A 19162-nucleotide genomic window follows, 5' to 3' on the forward strand; every position below is an offset into this window, starting at 1 on the left:
CTAAAATTGGTACGATTCGATTCAGAGATCCCTTCTGCTAGCCACTTGATGGGAGAGGGAGAACCGTGTGGCATTGTCTGCAGCTTTTCTTTTCATCAGCGGCCTGGTGTGACGTCATTGTTGCGGCATCATGCTAAGTTGGCTAATCAAAAGAGCCATGGATGCCGCCAGAGGTGGGTCTTCTCCCAACCAGCAGCCACAGATAATACATTTGCACCAACTCTACCTAGCACCATAATAAAATCAGTAGAATCATGCCATTCTAAATGATTACAAAATGGTAACCTGAAATAAATGCACATAATTTAAAGGGACTGTCTGGGCATATGATTTTAAAGAACTATACTTGGGATAGGTCATCAATGAAAAGCCTCTGCCGAGATCTTCAGATCAGCTTCTAATTACTTATAAAGAAGTTGATCTGTTTACATTAATGGGTGCTTTCACATTGCACTTTTATCTGCGTTGTGGGTTCCATCAGGGCTTGCGCCCGAACCCCCCCCCATGCAAAACGGGATTCGGATGTATTCGCCGATGAGGACATAGACTATAATGGTGCCGGCAGCATGCGCTCTGAAGTGCATTATTTTTGGGCATACCTACTGGAGGTGGACACTTTGATGTAGTGAATGCACCCTAATAACAGTCGGGGTGTTGGGTTTTGTAAAACCACTGATCTGTTATTGATAACCCATTTTAAGGATAGGTTATTAATATTATATGACTGTAAAGCCTCTTTAAAGACCACCATACAAAGTCAATAACTGCCTGCCAGCACATGGTTGTGTACAGTACAGCCAACTATTAGCCTGTCATTGCATGCAGCAGGGGGTTCCTAACCTGTGGCTCACAGGCTCATGATGTGTGGCTTGAAGCTGCCTGCCAACTTGGTACATTATTTCCAGGTGTAGGATACAACTATGTTGAGCAGGTCTCCAGGTGGTGAATGTTGTGAGTAGCCTTGCACAATGGAGCAGATCTGAATGTGCATATTTTGGCCTTGGTGCAGGGGCGGCTCCGGATTTTCATGGGCCCCAGGAAAAAGAGTCTCAGAGAAACCCTTTAACACATACTATGATTCATGATGCACAGATAAGAAATATAGGAATAGTACAATGGCAAAGATTTCACATACTTCTTACATTAGATGAGTGATATCTATTGTAAATTCTACAATAGTTCAGAAACCAGCGAATCCTCGCAGCGCAGTGTGCACGCTGGGAGGAATCAAAAATCTGCAGTCACCGAGGGAGACTGCAGACTTTTAATTTTAGACCACACAGTATAGTCCCCCATACAGTATTATGGGCACCTCATAATCCTCCTTACAGTTTTATGGGCACCACATATTCCTTCATACAGTATTATGGGCACCACATAGTTCACCATACAGTATTATGGGCACCACATGTCTTCCATATAGTCATCCATACAGCATAATGAGCCCCACATAGTGCTCCATACAGAATAATGGGCTCCATATATTACTCCATACAATATAAAGGACCCCATAAATTTCTCCAGGCTCCACATACAGTAGTGCTCATTACAGTTAAATAGGTCCAATATGTTACTGTGTACAGCATAATGAGCCCCATGTATTGCTCCATACAGTATAATGGCCTCATACATTACTCCATATAGTATAATGGACCCCAGTTATTGTTCCGTACAGTATAATGACCCTATATAGTGCTCCATACAGTATAATCGGCCCCATATATTTCTAAATACAGTATAATGGCCCCACGTAGTGCTACATACAGTGTAATGGCCCCATATATTGCTACATATAGTATAATGGGCCCCATATAGTGTTCCATACAGTATAATGGGCCCCATAGAGTGCTCTGAGTGTACAGAGGGTGGGCTGTAGTGACATCATCGCACCCTCTGCTCTGAGACGTCACAAAGGGTCAGAAGATGCAGAGGAGACTGTAGAAACTTAGACAGAAGTAGCAGGGAACAGGGAGAGGTGAAAATTGGAAACAGTTTAATGTGAGGGGAGTGGTGCCAGTGCTGGCACCGGGCACCCTTGTCTCATGGTCCCCATGGCGTTCCAGTGTTCCTGACACTGAATGGGCCCCCCATCTGTCCAAGGCCCTGAAACTTGCCCGGGTGCACCGGGTGGTGACACCACCCCTGCCTTGGGGTTAGGAGATAATTTAAGCATGGTAAGCTGGAGACTGGATGTTGCGAACTGTCAGAGGAAGAGGACCTAGGAGAAATGGAGGAAACAGCACATTCTAGGTGAATAAAATTCAATTATTCTTTATTGTTGTATCCAAGAATAAAGAATACATCCAAGAATAAAGAATTATTGAATTTTATTCACCTTGGATGTTTTTTCTCCTCCATTTCTCTGTGGTCGTCCTCACTGCACTGCACCAGTCAGACACATGGCACCCTTGGTTTGATCCCCTGATCCTGGATTGAATTAGCATGGTAAAGCTCCTCCACTTTTTACTTGTCAGAATACATGCTTGAAGCTGGATCTTAAAGTTTGGTTGGAGTGACGGTTACGAGAATACTGAATGGAGATATTATGGGAATATCTTGATCTTGGTATACTTGCCTTGGTGTGATTTCTGTGGAAAAGCTTTGGTTATCGTTATAATGGGGCCTCTGTGTGTCACTACTGTGAGGGGGGTGAGAGCTGGATGTGGCTTGCGACTCTCTCTTACACGTAAATGGTGGGTTGCAAGCCTCTCTCAAAGCTGAATGTGGCTCTCAAGCCAGAATAGAAATACCAGAAGAAGTCCACTTGCCGAAACGTACATCAGGCTGTCTAGTACAGTTGTGGCCAAAAGTATTGACACCCCTGCAATTCTGTCAGATAATACTCAGTTTCTTCCTGAAAATGATTGCAAATACAAATTCTTTGGTATTATTATCTTCATTTAATTTGTCTTAAATGAAAAAAACACAAAAAGAATTGTCATAAAGCCAAATTGGATATAATTCCACACCAAACATAAAAAAGGAGTGGACAAAAGTATTGGCACTGTTCGAAAAATCATGTGATGCTTCTCTAATTTGTGTAATTAACAGCACCTGTAACTTACCTGTGGCACCTAACAGGTGTTGGCAATAACCAAATCCCACTTGCAGCCAGTTGACATGGATTAAAGTTGACTCAACCTCTGTCCTGTGTCCTTGTGTGTACCACATTGAGCATGGAGAAAAGAAAGAAGACCAAAGAACTGTCTGAGGACTTGAGAAACCAAATTGTGAGGAAGCATGAGCAATCTCAAGGCTACAAGTCCATCTCCAAAGACCTGAATGTTCCTGTGTCTACCGTGCGCAGTGTCATCAAGAAGTTTAAAGCCATGGCACTGTGGCTAACCTCCCTAGAAGTGGACGGAAAAGAAAAATTGACAAGAGATTTCAACGCAAGATTGTGCGGATGTTGGATAAAAAACCTCGACTAACAACCAAACAAGTTCAAGCTGCCCTGCAGTCCGAGGGTACAACAGTGTCAACCCGTACTATTCGTCGGCGTCTGAATGAAAAGGACTGTATGGTAGGAGACCCAGGAAAACCCCACTTCTTACCCTGAGACATAAAAAAGCCAGGCTGGAGTTTGCCAAAACTTACCTGAAAAAGCCTAAAACGTTTTGGAAGAATGTTCTCTGGTCAGATGAGACAAAAGTAGAGCTTTTTGGGCAAAGGCATCAACATAGAGTTTACAGGAGAAAAAAAAGAGGCATTCAAAGAAAAGAACATGGTCCCTACAGTCAAACATGGCGGGGGTTCCCTGATGTTTTGGGGTTGCTTTGCTGCCTCTGGCACTGGACTGCTTGACCGTGTGCATGGCATTATGAAGTCTGAAGATAACCAACAAATTTTGCAGCATAATGTAGGGCCCAGTGTGAGAAAGCTGGGTCTCCCTCAGAGGTCATGGGTCTTCCAGCAGGACAATGACCCAAAACACACTTCAAAAAGCACTAGAAAATGGTTTGAGAGAAAGCACTGGAGACTTCTAAGGTGGCCAGCAATGAGTCCAGACCTGAATCCCATAGAACACCTGTGGAGAGATCTAAAAATGGCAGTTTGGAGAAGGCACCCTTCAAGTATCAGGGACCTGGAGCAGTTTGCCAAGAAGAATGGTCTAAATTTCCAGCAGAGCATTGTAAGAAACTCATTGATGGTTACCGGAAGCGGTTGGTCGAAGTTATTTTGGCTAAAGGTTGTGCAACCAAGTATTAGGCTGAGGGTGCCAATACTTTTGTCTGGCCCATTTTTGGAGTTTTGTGTGAAATGATCAATGTTTTGCTTTTTGCTTCATTCTCTTTTGTGTTTTTTCATTTAAGACAAATTAAATGAAGATAATAATACCAAAGAATTTGTGTTTGCCATCATTTTCAGGAAGAAACTGAGTATTATCTGACAGAATTGCAGGCGTGTCAATACTTTTGTCCACAACTGTATGTGCCACATACTAATTACAGGTAGCATTTGACCACTACTATTTTAGGGTATTTTGTGTAGGATCGGTTGAAGGTTAGGAGTTTTCTGGAACCTCACAATATTTTCTTCCCTCTATGAGCCGACAATTCTCTAGGTTTTTCTTATATACTGTAGATATCCTCTTTATGAAAGTTTGGTGCTTCTTAGCCTCAGCTTACATTTATCTATACTATTTGTCTGTGTCTATATACATCTGCTACCATACCATGTGTAGTTTATGGGACAGTAGTGCCACATTGTGGTTTCCCACTTTTTAAATATTTCTAGGAATAACCTCATGACCCAATATCAACATGGGTTTACTAGGGACAGTTCCTGTCAGACTAATTTGATAAGCTTCTATGAAGAGGTAAGTTCCGGACTGGACCAAGGGAACCCAGTGGACGTAGTGTATATGGACTTTTCAAAAGCTTTTGATATGGTGCCACACAAAAGGTTGATACATAAAATGAGAATAATGGGGATAAGGGAAAATATGTGTAAGTGGGTTAAGAGCTGGCTCAGGGATAGGAAACAAAGGGTGGCTATTAATGGAGCACACTCGGACTGGGTCGCGGTTAGCAGTGGGGTACCACAGGGGACAGTATTGGGTCCTCTTCTTTATAACATTTATTAATGACCTTATAGGGGGCATACAGAGCAGAATTTCAATATTTGCAGATGACACTAAACTCTGCAGGGTAATCAATACAGAGGAGGACAATTTTATATTACAGGATGATTTATGTAAACTTGAAGCTTGGGCTGATAAATGGAAAATGAGCTTTAATGGGGATAAATGTAAGGTCATGCACTTGGGTAGAAGTAATAAGATGTATAACTATGTGCTTAATTCTAAAATTCTGGGCAAAACCGTCAATGAAAAAGACCTGGGTGTATGGGTGGATGACAAACTCACATTTAGTGGCCAATGTCAGGCAGCTGCTACAAAGGCAAATAAAATAATGGGATGCATTAAAAGAGGCAGAGATGCTCATTAGGAGAACATGATTTTACCTCTATACAAGTCACTAGTTCGACCACACTTAGAATACTGTGCAGTTCTGGTCTCCGGTGTATAAGAAAGACATAGCTGAACTAGAGCGGGTGCAGAGAAGAGCGACCAAGGTTATTAGAGGACTGGGGGGTCTGCAATACCAAGATAGGTTACTACACTTGGGGCTATTTAGTTTGGAAAAACGAAGGATAAGGGGTGATCTTATTTTAATGTATAAATATATGAGGGGACAGTACAAAGACCTTTCTGATGATCTTTTTAATCATAGACCTGAGACAGGGACAAGGGGGCATCCTCTATGTCTGGAGGAAAGAAAGTTTAAGCATAATAACAGACGCGGGTTCTTTACTGTAAGAGCAGTGAGACTATGGAACTCTCTGCCGTATGATGTTGCAATGAGTGATTCATTACTTAAATTTAAGAGGGGACTGGATGCCTTTCTGGAAAAGTATAATGTTACAGGGTATATACACTAGATTCCTTGTTAGGGTGTTGATCCAGGGAACTAGTCTGATTGCCGTATGTGGAGTTGGGAAGGAATTTTTTTCCCTAATGTGGAGCTTACTCTTTGCCACGTGGGTTTTATTTGTCTTGCTCTGGATCAACATGTTAGGGCATGTTAGGTTAGGCTATGGGTTGAACTAGATGGACTTAAAGTCTTCCTTCAACCTTAATAACTATATTACTATTTGTATGTGTTCAAATTTTGTATTTAATATACTAATTCTAATTAATTGTTTCTCATACTTTGGTTCTTGAGTTAATTTTTATATCATTATAACTGGTTCAGTACAAATCAAGGCACAATGTCCATGCAGAAATCTGTTCTGACATATTTTGGGGTATATTATTTCCAATCAATGATGCTGTGCTTGTGGACATATATTAGCATAGAAATACTGTATATAATAAAAATAATCTTTATTTTTATATAGCGCTAACATATTCCGCAGCGCTTTACAGTTTTGCACACATTATCATCATTGTCCCTGATGGGGCTCACAATCTAAATTCCCTATCAGTATGTCTTTGGAATGTGGGAGGAAACCGGAGTACCCGGAGGAAACCCACGCAAACACGGGGAGAACATACAAACTGCTTGCAGATGTTGTCCAAGGTTGGATTAGTACCCAGGACTTCAGCGCTGCAAGGCTGCAGTGCTATCCACTGAGTCACCTTGCTGCCCACACGTACTGTCCCATATCTTGTATATTACAAGATTGGGACTACAGCACAAATAGCTACTATATGAAATGTAATCCTGCCCTGGTCTTGAGAAGCAGACATCCTTTCCAGGGTTTACATTGATACATAGCAGCAGTGGTGTAACTTAAAGCTCATGGCCTCTATTTATCAAGGTTTTGTATTAATATTGGTCTTCCAATAAGGGTCAAAGGGACAGTTTGGGCCCCTTGAGCTCCTGGACCCCAGTGATTGAACCTCTGCACCTACTTAAGTCATACCCCTGCACACAAGCTTTAGTGACTATTATGACCCTGAGCTAAAGGCAGACTGCGATTTATTGTGACCTGTATCCTTCAAAAGAATTCAACAAAAAATGTAAACAGCATTAATTATAATTAAATCAATACATATGCAGTATACATGTGCCTACAATGCTGCTCCTCTGGTCAGCAAATTTCACCTTTTTTCTTTACTTATTTTTGGCATTTTATTAGTATCAAAAGGTTATCTCCAACTATTAGTTTTTATGCCCATAGTAAAAAAAATATAACAGACAGGTAGTTGTTAACAGAAACAACTAGCTGCCCGTTCTACCCGATATCAGCTGAGAGCGGTCACTGACTGCTCCTGCCGGCGATTCAACTGCTTCAGCTCTTCTGCTTCTGGGCTGCTCGGTCGTGAGTGCCAACGTTATGCTGATTGACAGCCGGCTCTCCGTAGTTAGGCAGGATATCGGCAGTCATGCCTGGTCATCAGAGCAGAAAGAAAAGTCTCTAGTCTGTTGTTATGTTGCCAGCTGAGGTCACTGAATCACCATCAAGAGCGGTCTGTAACTGCTCTGTGTTGGGATAGATGGCCACTGGGCACAGTAGGCAGGTAGTTGGCAACTATCTGCCTCTTAGTTCTTAGGCCCATGGTAAAAAAATTATATAGTCCTTGATAACCCCATGAATTCATATACTGGGTATGTCCATACAAAGATCAGGTTATATGTTTTAAACAGTGATACTTGTAGTAAACTATTTCCAAAGAATCATGACATTGTGCAGGCCCAGCCGAGTTGAAAGCTAACAACACAGCTTCAGGTAGATACATTACAGGATGCATTACCCAGTTAAATTCCTAGTAGTCAGATTATTACTTGTATTTTGCCATTCACGCTACTGCTCAGTTCCAACTCCATAATAAATGACAGCCCCAGAGAAAACATGTGTTACTTTTTGGCTGGAAGTTAGAAGGTTGTGTTATGGGACATCGGATTTAAATGTGGCAAACATCTCCTAAAAGAACGTCTAGTGCATACATATTATCCATATTTGCTAACTGGATCCAAAAATGTTGTTATTCTTGGCTTTTAATTTATAATCTTCCATTTGGAAAGAAGCAATGTAAACAATGTGAAGTATTTTGTGTGAAAAAAAGTTGGCTATTTATTACAGGTGATAGATGCAGTTTGTATGTGGTGTTGAAGGACCATTTTCCAAATCATACAGAATTCTATCAAAACACAATTATTCATGGTGTTTGATTGTAGTACAACACGAGTAAGGGTACTGTCACACAGTGCCATTTTAATCGCTACGACGGCACGATCCATGACGTCGCAGCGATCGTATGATTATCGCTCCAGCGTCGTAGACTGCGGTCACACGTTGCAATCACGGCGCTGGAGCGATGCCGAAGTCCCCGGGTAACCAGGGTAAACATCGGGTTACTAAGCGCAGGGCCGCGCTTAGTAACCCGATGTTTACCCTGGTTACCAGCGTAAACGTAAAAAAAACAAACAGTACATACTTACATTCCGGTGTCTGTCCCCCGGCGTCTCAGCTTCTCTGCACTGTGTAAGCACAGCGGCCGGAAAGCAGAGCGGTGACGTCAGACGTCACCGCTGTGCTCGCTTTCTGGCTGGCCGGCGCTCACAGTGCAGAGAAGCTGAGACGCCGGAGGACAGACACCGGAATGTGAGTATGTACTGTTTGTTTTTTTTACGTTTACGCTGGTAACCACGGTAAACATCGGGTTACTAAGCGCGGCCCTGCGCTTAGTTACCCGATGTTTACCCTGGTTACAAGCGAACACATCGCTGGATCGCTGTCACACACAACGATCCAGCGATGTCAGCGGGTGATCAAGCGACGAAAGAAAGTTCCAAACGATCTGCTACGACGTACGATTCTCAGCACGGTCCCTGATCGCTGCTGCGTGTCAGACACTGCGATATCGTAATGATATCGCTAGAACGTCACGAATCGTACCGTCGTAGCGATCAAAATGGCACTGTGTGACAGTACCCTAAGTGCAATGTGCACACAGTACATATACATGTGCATGAATATAAGAGTTAACTCACAGCACATGACCTTCTTCTCTTATCCATTGGTGGCTAGAACAAATACAGTTGTGTGAAGAAGTGTTTGCCCCTTCCTGATTTCCTATTCTTTTGTATGTATGTTACACTTAAATGTTTCAGATCAGCAAACAAATTTAAATATTAGACAAAGATAACACAAGAAAACACAAAATGCAGTTTTTAAATGAAGATCCTTATTATTAATATAAAAATAAATCAAAACCTACAGGGCCCTGTGTGAAAAAGTGATTGCTCCTAAAACTGGTTGTGCCACTTTTATCAGCAACAACTGCAATCAAGCGTTTGCTGTAACTGGTGTGACAGAGTCACTGGCACAGAATTTGAAGAGAGATACGTGTCACTGCGCATACTGTTGTGAATTAGACTTTTTTGGCTCCCTCTTGTGGTCACTAGTGATTGACTCTGGGATTGTCTTTCCTCAGTTTGGCACCCACCTGGGTCGTTAGTCCAGGGGTGTTGCTATTTAAACTTCCTGGATTCTCAGTCCAGTGCCTGGCATCGTTGTAATCAGTTCCTTTCTGTTTGCTCCTGTCTGCTGGTCCTGGATCTTGCAAAATTAAGCTAAGTCTTGCTTCCTTGTTTTTTGGTTATTTGCATTGCTATTATTTTTTTGTCCAGCTTGTACTAAATGTGATTCCTGATTCTGCTGGAAGCTCTAGGGGGCTGGTGTTCTCCCCCCGGGCCGTTAGACGGTTCGGGGGTTCTTGAATATCCAGCGTGGAAATTTTGATAGGGTTTTTGCTGACCGTATAAGTCATCTTACTATATTCTGCTATTAGTCAGTGGGCCTCTCTTTGCTAAATATCTAGTTCATTCTTACGTTTGTCTTTTCTCCTTACCTCACCGTTATTATTTGTTGGGGGCTTGTATCCAACTTTTGGGGTCTTTTCTCTGGAGGCAAGAAAGGTCTATCTTTTCCCTTCTAGGGTTAGTTAGTTCTCCGGCTGGCGCGAGACGTCTAGAACCAACGTAGGCACGTTCCCCGGCTGCTGCTATTTGTGGTGCTAGGATTAGATATATGGTCAGCCCAGTTACCATGCCCTATGAGCTGTTTTTTTGTGTTTGCAGACTTGGTATGTATTTTTGAGACCCTCTGCCATTGGGGTCATAACAGTATGCCAGGCCAAGGTTGAATGTTTAATGCTTTGCAGAAGTGGGATTACAAGAAAGGAAAGTCTGAGTTTTTTTTTTTTTTCTTTCCTCTCTTTTTTCCTCCCCTTTACCTCTGAGTGGCTTGTGCTTGTTGCAGACATGAATGTCCAGACTTTGATTACAAGTGTGGATCAGCTTGCTGCTCGTGTGCAGGGTATACAAGATTTTGTTACCAGTAGTCCAATGTCTGAACCTAAAATACCTATTCCTGAGCTGTTCTCTGGAGACCGATTTAAGTTTAGGAATTTCAGGAATAATTGTAAATTGTTTCTATCTCTGAGACCCCGTTCATCTGGAGATTCAGCTCAGCAAGTAAAAATTGTTATCTCTTTCTTACGGGGCGACCCTCAGGATTGGGCCTTCTCGCTAGCGCCAAGAGATCCGGCATTGGCAAATGTTGATGCGTTTTTTCTGGCGCTCGGATTGCTTTACGAGGAACCCAATCTTGAAATTCAGGCAGAAAAAGCCTTGTTGGCTATTTCTCAGGGGCAGGATGAAGCTGAAGTGTATTGCCAAAAATTTCGGAAATGGTCCGTGCTTACTCAGGTCAGGATGGTGTTTCAGGTTTTGCGTGAGAATGCTTTGTTTGTTAAGGGCTCAAAGTGTCTCTTTGGAGTACAGAAGGTTCCCTTTTTGGGTTTTATTTTTTCCCCTTCTGCGGTGGAGATGGACCCAGTCAAGGTCCGAGCTATTCATGATTGGACTCAACCCACGTCAGTTAAGAGTCTTCAGAAGTTCTTGGGTTTTGCTAACTTCTACCGTCGTTTTATCGCTAATTTTTCTAGCGTTGTTAAACCTTTGACGGATATGACCAGGAAAGGTTCTGATGTTGCTAACTGGGCTCCTGCAGCCGTGGAGGCTTTTCAAGAGTTGAAGCACCGGTTTACTTCAGCGCCTGTTTTGTGCCAGCCTGATGTCTCACTTCCCTTTCAGGTTGAAGTGGATGCTTCTGAGATTGGGGCAGGGGCCGTTTTGTCGCAGAGAGGCCCTGGTTGCTCTGTAATGAGACCATGTGCTTTCTTCTCTAGGAAGTTTTCGCCTGCTGAGCGGAATTATGATGTTGGCAATCGGGAGTTGCTGGCCATGAAGTGGGCATTTGAGGAGTGGCGTCATTGGCTCGAGGGTGCTAAGCATCGTGTGGTGGTCTTGACTGATCACAAGAATCTGATGTATCTCGAGTCTGCTAAACGCCTGAATCCTAGACAGGCCCGTTGGTCATTGTTTTTCTCCCGTTTTGACTTTGTGGTCTCGTATTTACCAGGTTCAAAGAATGTGAAGGCTCATGCTCTTTCAAGGAGCTTTGTGCCTGACTCTCCTGGAGTCGCAGAACCAGTTGGTATTCTTAAAGAGGGAGTAATCTTGTCAGCCATTTCTCCGGATTTGCGACGTGTGTTGCAGAGATTTCAGGCTGGTAGACCTGACTCTTGTCCACCTGACAGACTGTTTGTTCCTGATAAGTGGACCAGCAGAGTCATTTCCGAGGTTCATTCCTCGGTGTTGGCAGGGCATCCGGGAATTTTTGGCACCAGAGATCTGGTGGCTAGGTCCTTTTGGTGGCCTTCCTTGTCACGGGATGTGCGGTCATTTGTGCAGTCCTGTGGGACTTGTGCTCGGGCTAAGCCTTGCTGTTCTCGTGCCAGCGGCTTGCTCTTGCCCTTGCCTGTCCCGAAGAGGCCTTGGACACACATTTCCATGGATTTCATTTCAGATCTTCCGGTGTCTCAAGGTATGTCTGTCATCTGGGTGGTATGTGATCGCTTTTCCAAGATGGTCCATTTGGTATCTTTGCCTAATCTGCCTTCCTCTTCCGATCTGGTTCCCTTGTTCTTTCAGAATGTGGTTCGTTTACACGGCATTCCTGAGAATATCGTGTCTGACAGAGGATCCCAGTTTGTTTCCAGGTTCTGGCGATCCTTTTGTGCTAAGATGGGCATTGATTTGTCGTTTTCGTCTGCCTTTCATCCTCAAACTAATGGACAAACGGAGCGAACTAATCAGACTCTGGAGGCTTATTTGAGGTGTTTTGTTTCTGCAGATCAGGATGATTGGGTGACCTTCTTGCCGTTGGCTGAGTTTGCCCTTAATAATCGGGCTAGTTCCGCTACCTTGGTTTCGCCATTTTTTTGCAACTCTGGTTTCCATCCTCGTTTTTCCTCGGGACATGTGGAGCCTTCTGACTGTCCTGGGGTAGATTCCGTGGTGGATAGGTTGCAGCAGATCTGGAATCATGTGGTGGACAACTTGAAGTTGTCACAGGAGAAGGCTCAGCGTTTTGCCAACCGCCGCTGCGGTGTGGGTCCCCGACTTCGTGTTGGGGATTTGGTATGGCTGTCTTCTCGATTTGTTCCTATGAAGGTCTCCTCTCCTAAATTTAAGCCTCGCTTCATCGGTCCTTACAAGATATTGGAAATCCTTAATCCTGTGTCCTTTCGCTTGGATCTTCCGGTGTCGTTTGCCATTCACAACGTGTTCCATAGGTCTTTGTTGCGGCGGTACGTTGTACCTGTGGTTCCTTCCGTTGAGCCTCCTGCTCCGGTGTTGGTTGAGGGCGAGTTGGAGTACGTGGTGGAGAAGATCTTGGATTCTCGTCTCTCCAGGCGGAGGCTTCAGTATCTGGTCAAGTGGAAGGGCTATGGTCAGGAGGATAATTCCTGGGTGGTTGCCTCTGATGTGCATGCGGCCGATTTAGTTCGTGCCTTTCACGCTGCTCATCCTGATCGCCCTGGTGGTCTTGGTGAGGGTTCGGTGACCCCTCCTTAAAGGGGGGGTACTGTTGTGAATTAGACTTTTTTGGCTCCCTCTTGTGGTCACTAGTGATTGACTCTGGGATTGTCTTTCCTCAGTTTGGCACCCACCTGGGTCGTTAGTCCAGGGGTGTTGCTATTTAAACTTCCTGGATTCTCAGTCCAGTGCCTGGCATCGCTGTAATCAGTTCCTTTCTGTTTGCTCCTGTCTGCTGGTCCTGGATCTTGCAAAATTAAGCTAAGTCTTGCTTCCTTGTTTTTTGGTTATTTGCATTGCTATTATTTTTTTGTCCAGCTTGTACTAAATGTGATTCCTGATTCTGCTGGAAGCTCTAGGGGGCTGGTGTTCTCCCCCCGGGCCGTTAGACGGTTCGGGGGTTCTTGAATATCCAGCGTGGAAATTTTGATAGGGTTTTTGCTGACCGTATAAGTCATCTTACTATATTCTGCTATTAGTCAGTGGGCCTCTCTTTGCTAAATATCTAGTTCATTCTTACGTTTGTCTTTTCTCCTTACCTCACCGTTATTATTTGTTGGGGGCTTGTATCCAACTTTTGGGGTCTTTTCTCTGGAGGCAAGAAAGGTCTATCTTTTCCCTTCTAGGGTTAGTTAGTTCTCCGGCTGGCGCGAGACGTCTAGAACCAACGTAGGCACGTTCCCCGGCTGCTGCTATTTGTGGTGCTAGGATTAGATATATGGTCAGCCCAGTTACCACTGCCCTATGAGCTTTTTTTTGTGTTTGCAGACTTGGTATGTATTTTTGAGACCCTCTGCCATTGGGGTCATAACAGCATACTGTGGTTGGTCCGTGATGTAAAACCAGAGTGTTTTTGCTTCCAGCACGCTAAGTGCTGAGAGGGTTAATAGGAACCTATGTTATGGGCTGGTTTTAGTGGACCTTCATAGAGAGGGTGGGTGGAGGTCCACCGTATCTCCACATGCAGAGTCCTGACAGGACCTGTGTGAGGTCAAGGTCATGTGACCATCACATGGGTGTTAAATACCTGGCCATAAGAGTCAGTGTGTGGGTGTCTTGGGAGAGAAGGTACTCCAACGTAACTCCAAGGAGGAGCTGAGGACAGTGTGTGGTGTCTACAGGTTGAAATCTGCAGAGAAAAGACTGTATACTTTATTTGTTTTGTTTTCCATTAAGCCAGGAAGGCTCTGCATTTGTTTTTTATGAACCCTGCCTTGGTGTATGCTGATGTTAATAAACCAGCAGGTGTTTCACAACCAAAATGTCTACCTGAAGTTTACTACAGTTTAGTTGTCTTTTAGAATGCCCTGGAGAAATTTTTGGCCCACTTATCTTTGCAGAATCTTTGTAATTCAGCCACATTGGAGGGTTTCCGAGCATGAACTGCCTTTTTAAAGTCATGCTACAGCATCTGAAGCGGATTAAGGTCAGGACTTTAACTAGGCCACTCCAAAGTCATAATTTCTTAAGCTATTCAGAGGTGGACTTGCTAGTGTATTTTGGATCATTATCCTGCTGCATAACCCGATCAGACCTTGATGACCTATCCTAAGGACAGGCCATCAATGTTAAAGTCCCAAACAACCTATTTAAATCTATTTGGAGACATTGTTACTAGTTCACTTACGAGAGCATTCACAAATTTTCTTCTGCACCATTATAGACACAGTATAATTAGTACTATTATGGAGGTTCTGCTGCCTACATTCTTATAGTTAGCTGAGACTAACTGTGGTAGACACTGTAGACACTGTAGAGTAGATACACTTACCCAGAAAAGCCTTCATTGTCAAAAGATCTTATTTTGTTTTGCACTTGTCTGAAAGGGGGGTTGTGACCCCTGCTGATCAGGTGTTCCCGGTGTCGACCGGAACTGCTCAGTTGCAGAGCAGCACAGCACAGGTCTGTCTGCTAACTATATAGTGGCTGGGTCTGGGTACTGCACATCTGACTCCCATTCAAATCAATACGGGGTTGATGTGCAGTACCCCAAGCGTGGTCACTATTCTGTTTGCAGAACTGTACAGCTCTGCAACTGAGCAGATCCGGCTGATGCTGACACCGGAAACAGCTGAGTGACAGGGATGCTGGGTGTGACACCCCACCAATCAGATATTGATAGCCTATCCTAAGAATAGGCCATCAGTGGTAACGTCCCAGACAACCCCTTTAGTCACAGAATCCACATACCAGTGCCTGTAAATGACCTTACACAGAAGAGTCAAGTCAATACCATACCAATGGTTGTGATGCTTAATGCTGATATTATGGGTTGCTCACTTGTAACTTCTTGCCCCTGTACCGGAACCTCTAAAGGCAAGAAAAAAAGCTGAGCTGCCAAAAAGTGATTGCACTCTGTTCTTCCTGTAATCAGCTTGCAGCTGTCTTTCGGCATCTATTTTGTATGATCTGAAAATGACCATGTTGAAAGGGATTTGGGATGGCCCCCTTTCAGGCAGCATAAGCAGCTATTCTCATAGATGGCTGCTTCTTCTGTCTTCCTATTGTTGACTAATGGGGAATTAACCCAAGGGCAACTATATAATCACCTCTTGTCCTGTATGATTATTGGTGTAGTTCCATGTTAACACTTCAACAAGGAAGATTATTTTTTTAAACTATCAGAGATGAGCAACTTGAGTTGGCGCAAATTGAATTTGTGTTGATGTTTTTAGGAATTCGCTGAATCCAGTGAATTAATAAAATCTAAGACTTGCTTCATGTGAACTGCCTAAAATGGTCATGGTTATTTTACACATAATGCAAGATTACATTATCCAGACGATCAAGTGCCCAGCTTGGCGAGCTTCCCCACAATTATTTGCAGCTATCACATGACATGAACTAGTGCAGGAAGAATTATCATAGACTGTACAAAAGCAGAATCAGGAAATGCAGCTGCCATTTTTGCTGAATTTGGATAGTGAGTGGACATCACAGCTCAGCTAAGTAAAAGTGATAATGAGAGAAAACACTGAAGAAACTTTACATATAGTGTGTGACAGCACAGCAGTGAAGAATATTAGTGCATAAGAAAAAGAGAAACTTTCTGTCAAATTTTGGCGCAGTTAGCAAATTTGAAGTTGAAAAGATTTGCTCATCTCTATTGGCGACCTTTTACTTTTGTTAAATTTTCAGTTTGAAATCTATTCATACTCGGATGCCATTAAAAAACGTACATTTAAATTCTGTAGTTCAGCAATGAGTCACATTCAGAATATGGAGTCAATTTGTCAAAGTGCTTTTACAATAGATAACTGGGGTGAAACACTTTTAAAAGCGGCTACATTTTTGCGCAGTGTGGAGTTGCACTCAAATTTTGCGACTTTTGACGTTTTCACACCTGTTTGAGGCAGCTCCGACAAAATGGGCAGGAGTTTTGGAGGAGCAAAGGTGGAACAGGGCATGGCTACACCCGCCCGCCAAATTTATTAAAAGTTACTGACTGTAGTAACATTTCTGGCTAGGCACATTTTACTGAGAACATACACCAAATTCATTAAGTGAATTCATTGATGGGCTCCTCTTTATGAATTCTTATTGCTGCGTGCCCTTCCTATAGACTGACATACAAAACTCCAGACTTATTAATTTGGTGCCTTAGAGTTCAAATAGAGTTTTAAAAAAAAAAAAAAATCTATATAGCCTCTTAAATGAAGGAATCAAAATGAGCTGAGTCTATGATTCTGTACGCACCCTGTACATAAACACAGTAATGTTCTTACAACCCAATCTAAGCAGTTGGGGACAGAATTAGTATGAAGTTTGACTTTCAAAGTTGCAGAGCTGCCACTTAGAGACAAATCTATGTGATTTACAGTTTTGGATAAAACATTTTTAACAGAGCCAGATAATAAAATATGTCAAATATATACACATAAAAAATTGGGTCAATCATTGTTCTACTGTTCCAGACAAATGGAGGATGTACACTGTGATTGATCTGTGTCACCGCACATTTCTCATTGGAGTAACACTAATTGCCTCACTGTCTTATAAAACAACAAGACAAGAGGCAGGGGTGGAAAGAATAATTTAGAATTTATTAACCAGTAAATCAAATGTAAAAGCCACCAAGATCTTTGTGGCGCCTGAAAAGGCATTCATCTATTGATATCAACAGCAACATTCTTTGTCACATAGGTTATCTGGCTTCTGTCCTTCAATATGAATATATATTTTTTGAGAAAGAATGAGAAACTTTTCATCTGGTATTGTTTAGTTCTACTGTATTAGGTCAATGGATATTCTGATGAAAAGCATATTCATTGTAATCATTTGTTTGGAATGTTAGGCAGGGTCTGAATGAGTTTGAGGGTTCAGAGTTTGCAGTTGCACCCAAACTCTGGTGTGTTATGTTCACCGACCCCTTCTCCCACATGAGAAGACACCATTGCTATAAAACTATGTGGCATATCTTGTAGTGGGAAGCTTTATGTTATGACTCTGCGCCTAATGATATACAGGAAGGCCCACATTAGGTTTGCATGTAAATACACAGGATGGCTTCTGTTAGGACTGATCATGCTATAAGCCCTATCGGGAGAGGTTAACAATTAGGATGGTTGGAGACACAAGGTCTTCCTGTCAAAGAAGTTATTAAACAATGTTAAATGACTATTATGTCGATGGACAAAGCTCCCTGCCTATAGCTCACTGACTTTCACTGTTGTGTTCATGCAGATTAAAAATGGGCCTTCATCCACAGTGCAGATCTCGGCATTATGGCTCATGTTAGTTTATAGAATAGAGCAAAAAGTTTTGTGCTTCCCTGGTCTGGTGTCCAGTCTGGTCCTCCATGGCAGGACTAGGACATACTTGACTTCTGTGACCGGCATCATACTGGGTGCCTCTCTTGTTTACTAGACCCCGCAACATCATGATGTTGCATAAAGCCTAGTCAATAAGCTCTTGTGACATTATGACTAGTGATGAGGGAACGTACTTGGATAACGTGTTATCCAAGTACATTTGCTCATCAAAAATCAAGACATTAGTTGCACTACGATATCATGACTTTGCGGGGCCTAGTAGATAACAAAGGATGCTGGGAAAGGGTTCTAAAAGCAGAAGTGAAAGAATAACTTGATGCAACTGCCACAGAGAACTGTCTTGATGATGAATTAGGGCAGCACAAATTTATTTGTCAACTATTGGTTATTCACTTGTCCTGGCTTGTTTGCTTCCTCTGTGGCAGTCTCCTTTGGTGATAGTCCATCTAAAGTTACTGTGGTACCCTGGCAAGCACAATAATCTGACATAATCACCCAAGGCTTTCTCAGGCAGCATTGCTGTCTGAGTATTGAGAGAGCTTGTGATTCATTTCTCCAACTTCCACTTAAATCCTTCCCTCGCCAAGTGCTTAATTACACTGTTCAACAGCAAAATTGTAAATTGAACAAAAGTAGCTAATTCGTAAAAACGAAAGTGACAGGTAAAATTGAGAATTATCCCTAGTTTTTATTTTACAAGTGTTGATCATAGAGAATTGTAATGCAGTAAATGTATGGAAGCAAAGACATTTTTTCATAATAGGTTGTATTAGCTTGGCAATATCCGGGAAAGAGAAACACTTCGGCATGGTTAAAACAAAATGTACAGAATGAACCATTGGTTGATTCTAAGAAAATTTTATTCCCTCCAATACATATCAAACTAAGGGCTCCTTTTCACTTGTGAGACACACGTCTGTGTCTCGCATGTTAAAACCAAGCTCTGGCGCCGGCACTCCAGAGCGGAGCGTGCGGCCGCATAGCAATACATGGAGCTGCACACTTCGCTCTGGAGTGCCGGCACCAGAGCTTGGTTTTAACATGCGAGACACAGACGTGTGTCTCGCAAGTGAAAAGGAGCCCTAAGACTAACGAAAAACTTTGTAAAAAGCATGCAAAAACAAAGTGAAGGTTTCAAGCATTTGACATAAAAATTTCCTTGATTAAGTCATTCAAGTGTAAGGAGACAGCAGGCACGTAGGCCGCAGTAACAGAACATAGTCAGAGCAAGGGTTAACAGGGGATTTATTTCTAAGGGATCATTTCCACATGTGAGACATACGTCCGTGTCTCGCAGGTTAAAACTCTCTTCTGGCGCCGGCACTTGGGAGCGGAGCGTGCAGCTCCATGTGTTGCTCTGCGGCCGCACGCTCCGCTCTGGAGTGCCGGCGCCAGAAGAGGGTTTTAACCTACGAGACACGGACGTATGTCTCGCATGTGGAAATAAGCCCTATAGTGGATACTCCACACAGGGAGAAGTAGAGGGAAATTTAC

At 43.0% G+C, this 19162-nt stretch overlaps 1 protein-coding gene across 3 annotated transcripts in view; it reads left to right on the plus strand.

Annotated features, from left to right (window-relative positions):
• LOC143782706 (chloride channel protein D-like) overlaps positions 1 to 19162 on the plus strand; it is a 337940-nt gene that overhangs the window by 108587 nt on the left and 210191 nt on the right. The gene's annotated exons all lie outside the window — the stretch shown is intronic.

Source organism: Ranitomeya variabilis, chromosome 6 (assembly GCF_051348905.1).
Source record: "Ranitomeya variabilis isolate aRanVar5 chromosome 6, aRanVar5.hap1, whole genome shotgun sequence".
In the NCBI taxonomy this organism is placed as follows: domain Eukaryota; kingdom Metazoa; phylum Chordata; class Amphibia; order Anura; family Dendrobatidae; genus Ranitomeya; species Ranitomeya variabilis.